Consider the following 12,704-nt stretch of genomic DNA (forward strand, 5'->3'; position numbering starts at 1 on the left):
GCCAGGCAAGTCCAGGCAATACGAGGCCAGGCTAGGCTAGGCCAGGCGAGTCAAGGCAAGGCAAGGCCAGGCCAGGCCAGGCCAGGCAGGCCAGACCAAGAAGGGCCAGGAGAGGCCATTCAAGGCAAGGCAAGTCCAGGCAAGGCCAGGCAAGAAAAGGCAAGTCCAGGCAAGGCAAGGCAAGGCAAGGCAAGGCAAGTCCAGGCCAGGCAGGGCTAGGCAAAGCAACGCTCGGCAAGGCTGGGCAAGTCCAGGCAAGGCCAGGACAGGCAGTTCACGTGCAGGCAAGGCCAGGCAAGTCCGGGCAAGACAAGGAAAGTCCAGGCCAGGCAGGGCAAGTCCAGGCAAGGCAAGGCAAGTCCAGGCAAGACAAGGCAAGTCCACACCAGGCAGGGCCAGGCAAGTCCAGGCAAGGCAAGGCAAGGCCAGGCAAGGACTAACCAGGCTAGGCCAGGCAAAGCCAGTCAAGGCCAAGCAAGGCAACGCAAGTCCAGGCAAGGCCAGGCAAGGCCAGGCAAGAAACGGCAAGTCCAGTCCAGTCCATGCAGGGCAATGCATGGCAAGTCCAGGCAAGGCAGGGCAAGTCCAGGCAAGGCAAGGCAAGTCCAGGCCAGACAGGGCCTAGCAAGGCCAAGCAAGGCATAGCCAGTCCAGGTAAGGCCAGGAAAGAAAAGGCTAGTCCAGGCAAGGCCAGGCAAGTCCAGGCAATACGAGGCCAGGCTAGGCTAGGCCAGGCGAGGCAAGGCAAGGCAAGGCAGGGCAAGTCCAGGCCAGTGCAGGTCTAGGCAATACAAGGCAAGGCAGGGCTAGGCCAAGCCAGGCTAGGCAGGGCTAGGCAAGGACAAGCAAGGAAAGGCAACACCAGGCAAGGCAAGGCAACACCAGGCAAGGCAAGGCAAGGCCAGGCAAGAAAAGGCAACTCCAGTCCAGCCAGGGCAAGTCCAGGCAAGACAAGGCAAGTCCAGGCCAGGCAGGGCCAAGCATGGCCATAAAGGCAAGGCAAGTCTAGGCAAGGCCAGGCAAAAAAATTCAAGCCCAGGCAAGGCCAGGCAAGTCCACGCAAGGCAAGGCAAGTCCAGGCCAGGCAGGGCAAGTCTAGGCAAGGCAAGGCAAGGCCAGGCAAGTCAAGTCAAGTCCAGGCCAGGCAGGGCAAGGCAAGGCAAGGCAAGGCCAGGCAACACAAGACAAGTCCAAGCCTGGCAGAGCAAGGCAACTCAAGGCAGGGCTAGGCCAGGCAAGGCAAGGCAAAGCAAGGCCAGGCCAGTGCAGGTCCAGGCAATACAAGGCAAGGCAGGGCTAGGCCAAGCCAGGCTAGGCAGGGCTAGGCAAGGACAAGCAAGGAAAGGCAACACCAGGCAAGGCAAGGCAACACCAGGCAAGGCAAGGCAAGGCCAGGCAAGAAAGCAACTCCAGTCCAGCCAGGGCAAGTCCAGGCAAGACAAGGCAAGTCCAGGCCAGGCAGTTCAAGTGCAGGCAAGGCAAGGCAATACCAGGCAAGACAAGGCAAGTCCAGGCCAGGCAGGGCCAAGCATGGCCATAAAGGCAAGGCAAGTCTAGGCAAGGCCAGGCAAAAAAATTCAAGCCCAGGCAAGGCCAGGCAAGTCCAGGCAAGGCCAGGCAAGTCCAGGCCAGGCAGGGCAAGTCTAGGCAAGGCAAGGCAAGGCCAGGCAAGTCAAGTCAAGTCCAGGCCAGGCAGGGCAAGGCAAGGCAAATCCAAGCAAGGCCAGGCAAGAAAAGGCATGTCCAGGCCAGGCAGGGCAAGGCAAGGCATGGCAAGGCAAGGCAGGGCAAGTCAAGGGCAGGCAAGTCAAGTCCAGGCACTTCCAGTCCAGGCAAGACAAGTCCAGGCCAGGCCGGGCCTGGCAAGGCAAGGCAAGGCAAGGCCAGGCAAGGCAAGGCAATGCAAGGCAAGTCCAGGCAAGGCAGGGCACGACAAAGCAAGGCCCGGCCAGACAAAGCAAGGCCAGGCCCGGCCAGGCAAGGCAAGGCAAGGCAAGGGAAGGCAAGGCAAGTCCAGGCCAGGCAGGGCAAGTCTAGGCAAGGCAAGGCAAGGCCAGGCAAGTCCAAGCAAGGCAAGGCAAGTCCAGGCCAGGCAGGGCAAGTCTAGGCAAGGCAAGGCAAGGCCAGGCAAGTCAAGTCAAGTCCAGGCCAGGCAGGGCAAGGCAAGGCAAGGCAAGGCAAGGCCAGGCAACACAAGACAAGTCCAAGCCTGGCAGAGCAAGGCAACTCAAGGCAGGGCTAGGCCGGGCTCGGCAAGGTAAAGCAAGGCCAGGCCAGGCCATGCAGGCCAGGCAGGGCAAGTCCAGGCAAGGCAAGGCAAGTCCAGGCCATGCAAGGCAAGGCCAGGCAAGGCCAGGCCAGGCAGGGCAAGTCCAGGCAAGGCAAGGCAAGTCCAGGCCATGCAAGGCAAGGCCAGGCAAGTCCAGGCCAGGCAGGGCAAGTCCTGGCAAGGCAAGTCCAGGCCAGGCCAGACAGCGCCTAGCAAGGCCAAGCAAGGCATAGCAAGTCCAGGTAAGGCCAGGCAAGGCCAGGAAAGAAAAGGCTAGTCCAGGCAAGGCCAGGCAAGTCCAAACAATACGAGGCCAGGCTAGGCAAGGCCAGGCGAGGCAAGGCAAGGCAAGGCAAGGCAAGGCCAGGCCAGGCCAGGCAGGCCAGACCAAGAAGGGCCAGGAGAGGCCATTCAAGGCAAGGCAAGTCCAGGGAAGGCCAGGCAAGAAAAGGCAAGTCCAGACAAGGCCAGGCAGGAAAAGTCAAGTCCAGACAAGACCAGGCCAGGCAAGTCCAGGCAATACGAGGCCAGGCTAGGCTAGGCCAGGCGAGGCAAGGCAAGGCAAGGCAAGGCCAGGCAATGCCAGGCAGGCCAGACCAAGAAGGGCCAGGAGAGGCCATTCAAGGCAAGGCAAGTCCAGGGAAGGCCAGGCAAGAAAAGGCAAGTCCAGGCAAGGCCAGGCCAGGCAAGGCAAGGGAAGGCAATGCAAGTCCAGGCCAGGGCAGGTCCAGGCAATACAAGGCAAGGCAGGGCTAGGCCAAGCCAGGCTAGGCAGGGCTAGGCAAGGACAAGCAAGGAAAGGCAACACCAGGCAAGGCAAGGCAACACCAGGCAAGGCAAGGCAAGGCCAGGCAAGAAAGCAACTCCAGTCCAGCCAGGGCAAGTCCAGGCAAGACAAGGCAAGTCCGGGCCAGGCAGTTCAAGTGCAGGCAAGGCCAGGAAAGTCCAGGCAAGACAAGGCAAGTCCAGGCCAGGAAGGGCCAAGCATGGCCATAAAGGCAAGGCAAGTCTAGGCAAGGCCAGGCAAAAAAATTCAAGCCCAGAAAAGGCCAGGCAAGTCCACACAAGGCAAGGCAAGTCCAGGCCAGGCAGGGCAAATCTAGGCAAGGCATGGCAAGTCCAGGCAAGTCAAGTCAAGACCAGGCCAGGCAGGGCAAGACTAGGCAAGGCAAGGCAAGGTCAGGCAAGTCAAGTCAAGTCCAGGTCAGGCAGGGCAAGACTAGGCAAGGCAAGGCCAGGCCAGGCAACACAAGACAAGTCCAGGCCTGGCAGAGCAAGACTAGGCAAGGCAAGGCCAGGCCAGGCAACACAAGACAAGTCCAGGCCTGGCAGAGCAAGGCAACTCAAGGCAGGGCTAAGCCAGGCTAGGCAAGGCAAAGCAAGGCCAGGCCAGGCCATGCAAGCTAGGCAGGGCAAGTCCAGGCAAGGCAAGGCAAGTCCAGGCCATGCAAGGCAAGGCAAGACAAGTCCAGGCCAGGCAGGGCAAGTCCAGGCGACCCAAGGCAAGTCCTGGCCAGGCAGGGAAAGGCCAGGCCCAGCCAGGGAAGGCAACGCTAGACAAGGCAAGTCCAGGCAAGGCCAGGCTAGAAAAAACAAGGCCAGGCCAGACAACGTAAGGCCAGGCCTTGTCAGGCAAGGCAACGCTAGGCAAGGCAGGGCAAGTCCAGGCAAGGCAAGGCAAGTCCAGGCCATGCAGGACAAGTCCAGGCAAGGCTAGGCAAGTCCAGGCCAGGCAGGGCAGGGCAAGTCCAGGCAAGGCAAGGCAAGTCCAGGCCAGGCAGGGCCTAGCAAGTCCAAGCAAGTCATAGCCAGTCCAGGTAAGGCAAGGCAAGGCCAGGAAATAATAGGCTAGTCCAGGCAAGGCCAGGCAAGTCCAAACAATACGAGGCCAGGCTAGGCTAGGCCAGGCGAGTCAAGGCAAGGCAAGGCCAGGCCAGGCCAGGCCAGGCAGGCCAGACCAAGAATGGCCAGGAGAGGCCATTCAAGGCAAGGCAAGTCCAGAGAAGGCCAGGCAAGAAAAGGCAAGTCCAGGAAAGGCCAGGCCAGGCAAGGCAAGGCAAGGCAAGGCAAGTACACGCCAGGCAGGGCAAGTCCACGCAAGGCAGGGCAAGTCTAGGCAAGGCAAGGCAATGCAAGTTCAGGCCAGGGCAGGTCCAGGCAATACAAGGCAAGGCAGGGCTAGGCCAAGCCAGGCTAGGCAGGGCTAGGCAAGGACAAGCAAGGAAAGGCAACACCAGGCAAGGCAAGGCAACACCAGGCAAGGCAAGGCAAGGTAAGAAAAGGCAACTCCAGTCCAGCCAGGGCAAGTCCAGGCAAGACAAGGCAAGTCCGGGCCAGGCAGTTCAAGTGCAGGCAAGGCCAGGAAAGTCCAGGCAAGACAAGGCAAGTCCAGGCCAGGAAGGGCCAAGCATGGCCATAAAGGCAAGGCAAGTCTAGGCAAGGCCAGGCAAAAAAATTCAAGCCCAGAAAAGGCCAGGCAAGTCCACACAAGGCAAGGCAAGTCCAGGCCAGGCAGGGCAAATCTAGGCAAGGCATGGCAAGTCCAGGCAAGTCAAGTCAAGTCCAGGCCAGGCAGGGCAAGACTAGGCAAGGCAAGGCAAGGTTAGGCAAGTCAAGTCAAGTCCAGGTCAGGCAGGGCAAGACTAGGCAAGGCAAGGCAAGGCCAGGCAACACAAGTCAAGCCCAGGCCTCGCAGAGCAAGGCCAGTCAAGGCAAGGCAAGGCCAGGCAAGACAAGGCAAAGCAAGGCCAGGCCAGGCCATGCAGGCCAGGCAGGGCAAGCCCAGGCAAGGCAAGGCAAATCCAGGTCATGCAAGGCAAGGCATGGCAAGTCCTGGCCAGGCAGGGAAACGCAAGGCCAGACAACGTAAGGCCAGGCCTTGTCAGGCAAGGCAACGCTAGGCAAGGCAAGGCCAGTCCAGTCAAGACTCGGCAAGTCAAGCCTTGGCAAGTCAAGTCAAGTCCAGGCCAGGCAGGGCAAGATTAGGCAAGTCAAGGCAAGGCCAGGCAAGTCATGTCAAGTACAGGCCAGGCTGGGCAAGACTAGGCAAGGCAAGGCAAGGCCTGGCAACACAAGACAAGTCCAGGCCTGGCAGAGCAAGGCAACTCAAGGCAGGGCTAGGCCAGGCTAGGCAAGGTAAAGCAAGGCCAGGCCAGGCCATGCAGGCCAGGCAGGGCAAGTCCAGGCAAGGCAAGGCAAGTCCAGGCCATACAGGCAAGGCAAGGCAAGTCCAGGCCAGGCAGGACAAGTCCAGGCAAAGCAAAACAAGTCCTGGCCAGGCAGGGAAAGGCCGGGCTCAGCCAGGGAAGGCAACGCTAGACAAAGCAAGTCCAGGCAAGGCCAGGCTAGACAAAGCAAGGCCAGGCCAGACAACGTAAGGCCAGGCCTTGTCAGGCAAGGCAACGCTAGGCAAGGCAAGGCCAGTCAAGGCAAGGCAAGGCAAGTCAAGTCCTGGCAAGTGCAGGCCAGGCAGGGCCAGTCAAGGCAAGGCCAAGCAAGGCAAGAAAAGTCCAGGCCAGTGAAGGCAAGGACAGGCTATGCAAAGCAAGGCAAGGCCAGGCAAGGAAGCCCATGCAGGGCAATGCATGGCAAGTCCAGGCAAGGCTGGGTCTAGCAAGGCCTAGCAAGGCATAGCAAGTCCAGGTAAGGCCAGGCAAGGCCAGGAAAGAAAAGGCTATTCCAGGCAAGGCCAGGCAAGGCAAGGCAATACGAGGCCAGGCTAGGCTAGGCCAGGCGGGGCAAGGCAAGGCAAGGCAAGGCCAGGCCAGGCCAAGCAGGCCGGACCAAGAAGGGCCAGGAGAGGCCATTCAAGGCAAGGCAAGTCCAGGGAAGGCCAGTAAATAAAAGGCAAGTCCAGGCAAGGCCAGGCCAGGCCAGGCAAGGCAGGGCAAGGCAAGTCCAGGCCAAACAGGGCAAGTCCACTCAAGGCAGGGCAAGGCTAGGCAAGGCAAGGCAATGCAAGTCCAGGCCAGGGCAGGTCCAGGCAATGCAAGGCAAAGCAGGTCAAGGCAAGGCAAAGCATGGCAAGGCCAGTCAAGACGAGACAAGGCAAGGCAAGTCCATTCCAGGTAGGGCAAGACTAGGCAAGGCAAGGCAAGGCCAGGCAGCACAAGACAAGTCCTGGCCTGGCAGAGCAAGGCAACTCAAGGCAGGGCAAATCCAGGCAAGGCAAGGCAAGTCCAGGCCATACAGGCAAGGCAAGACAAGTCCAGGCCAGGCAGGGCAAGTCTAGGCAAGGCAAGGCAAGACCTGGCCAGGCAGGGAAAGGCCAGGCCCAGCCAGGGAAAGCAACGCTAGACAAGGCAAGTCCAGGCAAGGCCAGGCTAGACAAAAAAGGCCAGGCCAGACAACGTAAGGCCAGGCCTTGTCAGGCAAGGCAACGCTAGGCAAGGCAAGGCCAGTGAAGGCAAGGCAAGGCAAGGCAAGTCCTGGCAAGTCCAGGCCAGGAAAGGCAACACCAGGCCAGGCAGGGCCTAGCAAGGCCAAGCAAAGCATAGCCAGTCCAGGTAAGGTCAAGCAAGGCCAGGAAAGAAAAGGCTAGTCCAGGCAAGGCCAGGCAAGACAAGGCAATACGAGGCTAGGGTAGGCTAGGCCAGGCGAGGCAAGGCAAGGCAAGGCAAGGCCAGGGAAGGCCAAGCAAGAAAAGGCAAGTCCAGGCAAGGCCAGGCCAGGCAAGGCAGGGCAAGTCCACGCAAGGCACGCAAGGCTAGGCAAGGCAAGGCAATGCAAGTCCAGGCTAGGGCAGGTCAAGGCAATACAAGGCAAGGCAGGGCTAGGCCAAGCCAGGCTAGGCCGGGCTAGGCAAGGACAAGCAAGGAAAGACAACAGCAGGCAAGGCAAGGCAACACCAGGCAAGGCAAGGCAAGGTAAGAAAAGGCAAATCCAGTCCAGCCAGGGCAAGTCCAGGCAAGACAAGGCAAGTCCAGGCCAGGAAGTTCAAGTGCGGGCAAGGGCAGGAAAATCCAGGCAAGACAAAACAAGGCCAGGCCAGACAACGTAAGGCCAGGCCTTGTCAGGCAAGGCAACGCTAGGCAAGGCAAGGCCAGTCAAGGCAAGGCAAGGCAAGGCAAGTCCTGGCAAGTCCATGCCAGGAAAGGCAAATCCAGGCCAGGCAGGGCAGGGCAAGTCCAGGCAAGGCAAGGCAAGTCCAGGCCTGGCAGGGCAAGTCTAGGCAAGGCATGGCAAGTCCAGGCAAGGCAAGTCAAGTCCAGGCCAGGCAGGGCAAGACAAGACAAGTCCAGGCCAGGCAGGGCAAGACTAGGCAAGGCAAGGCAAGGCCTGGCAAGGCAAGACAAGTCCAGGCCTGGCAGATCAAGGCAACTCAAGGCAGGGCTAGGCCAGGCTAGGCAAGGCAAAGCAAGGCCAGGCCAGGCCAGGCCATGCAGGCCAGGCAGGGCAAGTCCAGGCAAGGCAAGGCAAGTCCAGGCCAGGCAGTGAAAGGCCAGGCCCAGCCAGGGAAAGCAACGCTAGACAAGGCATGTCCAGGCAAGGCCAGGCTAGACAAAACAAGGCCAGGCCAGACAACGTAAGGCCAGGCCTTGTCAGGCAAGGCAACGCTAGGCAAGGCAAGGCCAGTCAAGGCAAGGCAAGGCAAGTCAAGTCCTGACAAGTCCAGGCCAAGAAAGGCAAATCCAGGCCAGGCAGGGCAGGGCAGGTCCAGGCAAGGCAAGGCAAGTCCAGGCCAGGCAGGGCCTAGCAAGGCCAAGCAAGGCATAGCCAGTCCAGGTAAGGCCAGGCATGGCCAGGAAAGAAAAGGCTAGTCCAGGCAAGGCCAGGCAAGTCCAGGCAATACAAGGCCAGGCTAGGCTAGGCCCGGAAAGGCAAGGCAAGGCAAGGCAAGGCAAGTCCAGGCCAGGCAATGCAAGTCGAGGCTAGGGCATGTCCAGGCAATACAAGGCAAGGCTGGTCTAGGCCAAGCCAGTCTAGGCAGGGATAGGCAAGGACAAGCAAGGAAAGGCAACACCAGGCAAGGCAAGGCAACACCAGGCAAGGCAAGGCAAGATAAGAAAAGGCAACTCCAGTCCAGCCAGGGCAAGTCCAGGCAAGACAAGGCAAGTCCAGGCCAGGAAGTTCAAGTGCAGGCAAGGCCAGGAAAGTCCAGGCAAGGCAAGGCAAGTCCAGGCCAGGCAGGGCAAGACTAGACAAGGCAAGGCAAGGTCAGCCAAGTCAAGTCAAGTCCAGGCCAGGCAGGGCAAGACTAGGCAAGGCAAGGCAAGGCCAGGCAACACAAGACAATTCTAGTCCTGGCAGAGCAAGGCAACGCAAGGCAGGGCTAGGGCAGGCAAGGCAAGGCAAAGCAAGGCCAGGCCAGGCCATGCTGGCCAGGCAGGTCAAGTCCAGGCAAGGCAAGGCAAGTCCAGGCCAGGCAAGGCAAGTCAAGACAAATCCAGGCCAGGCAGGGCAAGACTAGGCAAGGCAAGGCAAGGCCAGGCAACACAAGACAAGTCCAGGCCTGGCAGGGCAGGGCAAGTTTAGGCAAGGCTAGGCCAGGCTAGGCAAGGCAAAGCAAGGCCAGGCCAGGCCATGCTGGCCAGGCAGGTCAAGTCCAGGCCAGGCAAGGCAAGTCCAGGCCAGGCAAGGCAAGTCAAGACAAATCCAGGCCAGGCAGGGCAAGACTAGGCAAGGCAAGGCAAGGCCAGGCAACACAAGACAAGTCCAGGCCTGGCAGGGCAGGGCAAGTTTAGGCAAGGCTAGGCCAGGCTAGGCAAGGCAAAGCAAGGCCAGGCCAGGCCATGCAGGCCAGGCAGGGCAAGTCCAGGCAAGGCAAGGCAAGTCCAGGCCATGCAAGGCAAGGCAAGACAAGTCCAGGCAAGGCAGGTCAAGTCCTTGGAACCCAAGGCAAGTCCTGGCCAGGAAGGGAAAGGCCAGGCAAGGCAAGGCAAGTCCTGGCCAGGCAGGGAAAGGCCAGGCCCTGCCAGGGAAAGCAACGCTAGACAAGGCACGTCCAGGCAAGGCCAGGCTAGACAAAGCAAGGCCAGGCCAGACAACGTAAGGCCAGGCCTTGTCAGGCAAGGCAACGCTAGGCAAGGCCAGGCCAGACAAAGCAAGGCAAGGCAAGTCAAGTCCTGACAAGTCCGTGCCAGGAAAGGCAAATCCAGGCCAGGCAGGGCAGGGCAAGTCCAGGCAAGGCAAGGCAAGTCCAGGCCAGGCAGGGCCTAGCAAGGCCAAGCAAGGCATAGCCAGTCCAGGTAAGGCCAGGCAAGTCCAGGAAAGAAAAGGCTAGTCCAGGCAAGGCCAGGCAAGTCCACGCAATACAAGGCCAGGCTAGGCTAGGCCAGGCGAGGCAAGGCCAGGCCAGGAAAGGCCAGGCCAGGCAGGCCAGACCAAGAAGGGCCAGGAGAGGCCATTCAAGGCAAGGCAAGTCCAGGGAAGGCCAGGCAAGAAAAGGCAAGTCCAGACAAGGCCAGGCAGGAAAAGTCAAGTCCAGACAAGACCAGGCCAGGCAAGTCCAGGCAATACGAGGCCAGGCTAGGCTAGGCCAGGCGAGGCAAGGCAAGGCAAGGCAAGGCCAGGCAATGCCAGGCAGGCCAGACCAAGAAGGGCCAGGAGAGGCCATTCAAGGCAAGGCAAGTCCAGGGAAGGCCAGGCAAGAAAAGGCAAGTCCAGGCAAGGCCAGGCCAGGCAAGGCAAGGGAAGGCAATGCAAGTCCAGGCCAGGGCAGGTCCAGGCAATACAAGGCAAGGCAGGGCTAGGCCAAGCCAGGCTAGGCAGGGCTAGGCAAGGACAAGCAAGGAAAGGCAACACCAGGCAAGGCAAGGCAACACCAGGCAAGGCAAGGCAAGGCCAGGCAAGAAAGCAACTCCAGTCCAGCCAGGGCAAGTCCAGGCAAGACAAGGCAAGTCCGGGCCAGGCAGTTCAAGTGCAGGCAAGGCCAGGAAAGTCCAGGCAAGACAAGGCAAGTCCAGGCCAGGAAGGGCCAAGCATGGCCATAAAGGCAAGGCAAGTCTAGGCAAGGCCAGGCAAAAAAATTCAAGCCCAGAAAAGGCCAGGCAAGTCCACACAAGGCAAGGCAAGTCCAGGCCAGGCAGGGCAAATCTAGGCAAGGCATGGCAAGTCCAGGCAAGTCAAGTCAAGACCAGGCCAGGCAGGGCAAGACTAGGCAAGGCAAGGCAAGGTCAGGCAAGTCAAGTCAAGTCCAGGTCAGGCAGGGCAAGACTAGGCAAGGCAAGGCCAGGCCAGGCAACACAAGACAAGTCCAGGCCTGGCAGAGCAAGACTAGGCAAGGCAAGGCCAGGCCAGGCAACACAAGACAAGTCCAGGCCTGGCAGAGCAAGGCAACTCAAGGCAGGGCTAAGCCAGGCTAGGCAAGGCAAAGCAAGGCCAGGCCAGGCCATGCAAGCTAGGCAGGGCAAGTCCAGGCAAGGCAAGGCAAGTCCAGGCCATGCAAGGCAAGGCAAGACAAGTCCAGGCCAGGCAGGGCAAGTCCAGGCGACCCAAGGCAAGTCCTGGCCAGGCAGGGAAAGGCCAGGCCCAGCCAGGGAAGGCAACGCTAGACAAGGCAAGTCCAGGCAAGGCCAGGCTAGAAAAAACAAGGCCAGGCCAGACAACGTAAGGCCAGGCCTTGTCAGGCAAGGCAACGCTAGGCAAGGCAGGGCAAGTCCAGGCAAGGCAAGGCAAGTCCAGGCCATGCAGGACAAGTCCAGGCAAGGCTAGGCAAGTCCAGGCCAGGCAGGGCAGGGCAAGTCCAGGCAAGGCAAGGCAAGTCCAGGCCAGGCAGGGCCTAGCAAGTCCAAGCAAGTCATAGCCAGTCCAGGTAAGGCAAGGCAAGGCCAGGAAATAATAGGCTAGTCCAGGCAAGGCCAGGCAAGTCCAAACAATACGAGGCCAGGCTAGGCTAGGCCAGGCGAGTCAAGGCAAGGCAAGGCCAGGCCAGGCCAGGCCAGGCAGGCCAGACCAAGAATGGCCAGGAGAGGCCATTCAAGGCAAGGCAAGTCCAGAGAAGGCCAGGCAAGAAAAGGCAAGTCCAGGAAAGGCCAGGCCAGGCAAGGCAAGGCAAGGCAAGGCAAGTACACGCCAGGCAGGGCAAGTCCACGCAAGGCAGGGCAAGTCTAGGCAAGGCAAGGCAATGCAAGTTCAGGCCAGGGCAGGTCCAGGCAATACAAGGCAAGGCAGGGCTAGGCCAAGCCAGGCTAGGCAGGGCTAGGCAAGGACAAGCAAGGAAAGGCAACACCAGGCAAGGCAAGGCAACACCAGGCAAGGCAAGGCAAGGTAAGAAAAGGCAACTCCAGTCCAGCCAGGGCAAGTCCAGGCAAGACAAGGCAAGTCCGGGCCAGGCAGTTCAAGTGCAGGCAAGGCCAGGAAAGTCCAGGCAAGACAAGGCAAGTCCAGGCCAGGAAGGGCCAAGCATGGCCATAAAGGCAAGGCAAGTCCAGGCAAGGCCAGGCAAAAAAATTCAAGCCCAGAAAAGGCCAGGCAAGTCCACACAAGGCAAGGCAAGTCCAGGCCAGGCAGGGCAAATCTAGGCAAGGCATGGCAAGTCCAGGCAAGTCAAGTCAAGTCCAGGCCAGGCAGGGCAAGACTAGGCAAGGCAAGGCAAGGTCAGGCAAGTCAAGTCAAGTCCAGGTCAGGCAGGGCAAGACTAGGCAAGGCAAGGCAAGGCCAGGCAACACAAGACAAGCCCAGGCCTCGCAGAGCAAGGCCAGTCAAGGCAAGGCAAGGCCAGGCAAGACAAGGCAAAGCAAGGCCAGGCCAGGCCATGCAGGCCAGGCAGGGCAAGCCCAGGCAAGGCAAGGCAAATCCAGGTCATGCAAGGCAAGGCATGGCAAGTCCTGGCCAGGCAGGGAAACGCAAGGCCAGACAACGTAAGGCCAGGCCTTGTCAGGCAAGGCAACGCTAGGCAAGGCAAGGCCAGTCCAGTCAAGACTCGGCAAGTCAAGCCTTGGCAAGTCAAGTCAAGTCCAGGCCAGGCAGGGCAAGATTAGGCAAGTCAAGGCAAGGCCAGGCAAGTCATGTCAAGTACAGGCCAGGCTGGGCAAGACTAGGCAAGGCAAGGCAAGGCCTGGCAACACAAGACAAGTCCAGGCCTGGCAGAGCAAGGCAACTCAAGGCAGGGCAAATCCAGGCAAGGCAAGGCAAGTCCAGGCCAGGCCATGCAGGCCAGGCAGGGCAAGTCCAGGCAAGGCAAGGCAAGTCCAGGCCATACAGGCAAGGCAAGGCAAGTCCAGGCCAGGCAGGACAAGTCCAGGCAAAGCAAAACAAGTCCTGGCCAGGCAGGGAAAGGCCGGGCTCAGCCAGGGAAGGCAACGCTAGACAAAGCAAGTCCAGGCAAGGCCAGGCTAGACAAAGCAAGGCCAGGCCAGACAACGTAAGGCCAGGCCTTGTCAGGCAAGGCAACGCTAGGCAAGGCAAGGCCAGTCAAGGCAAGGCAAGGCAAGTCAAGTCCTGGCAAGTGCAGGCCAGGCAGGGCCAGTCAAGGCAAGGCCAAGCAAGGCAAGAA

Source organism: Gallus gallus, chromosome 31, assembly GCF_016699485.2.
Source record: "Gallus gallus isolate bGalGal1 chromosome 31, bGalGal1.mat.broiler.GRCg7b, whole genome shotgun sequence".
NCBI lineage: Eukaryota > Metazoa > Chordata > Aves > Galliformes > Phasianidae > Gallus > Gallus gallus.